Source organism: Myxocyprinus asiaticus, chromosome 12 (genome assembly GCF_019703515.2).
Source record: "Myxocyprinus asiaticus isolate MX2 ecotype Aquarium Trade chromosome 12, UBuf_Myxa_2, whole genome shotgun sequence".
NCBI classification, from domain to species: domain Eukaryota; kingdom Metazoa; phylum Chordata; class Actinopteri; order Cypriniformes; family Catostomidae; genus Myxocyprinus; species Myxocyprinus asiaticus.
The window spans coordinates 41,700,740-41,701,559 of NC_059355.1; positions in this window are offsets into that span (position 1 = coordinate 41,700,740).

Genomic DNA, 820 nt, shown 5'->3' on the forward strand with positions numbered 1-820 from the left:
AACATGAGATTTCTAGTATGAATACAACCCTAAAATATGAATTTCTTTTACATACAAAACTATTTATTGTCACATCAATAAATACAGTATGATCCCAGCAATGTGAAAGCACTTGTCATTTGTTGAATACAAATAGGTGTACAAAACAAAGTGTACAATTATTATGTAAAGGGATAGTTCATCCAAAATTAATATTTTGTCATTTACTCATGTTGTTCCAAGCCTGTATGATTTTCTTTCTTCCATGGAAAACAAAAGGTGATGTTAGGCAGAATGACAGCCTCAGTCACCATTCACTTTCATTGTATGGAAAAAACGATGCAATGAAAGTGAATGTTGACTGAGACTTACATTCTGCCAAACCTCTAAAGTCATACTGGTTTGAAACATGAAGGCGAATAAATGATGACAAAATTGTCATTTTAAGACAACAGACATACTTGATGCTGATAAAAGATGTTAAAAGCAACATCAAAAATGTACTTTTCATTTAGAGTTTCTGCTTTCAATTATTTGTTTGCATCAATAACATTGTGATTCTTCAAGGTCACCCATGATGCAGCAGAGTATGAAATGTCTTGGCCCTCCATGACTATTTAAAAACAGCTAAAGGAAACGTGGCCTTGGGCATCTTTTCAGAGGACTCAGTCGTTGACTTCACCTTCAACCTGAGCTGGTCTTTAGGGAGACGTTGTGTTTAATTCATTGACAGCAATAACAGGGATGATGTATGAGTATCTAATAAAAAGCTAATTGGGAGCATCTGAGGCCAAAAGGAAGGATTCCTGAAAAGACTGCGAAGCAGCTGCTTAAGACAGAG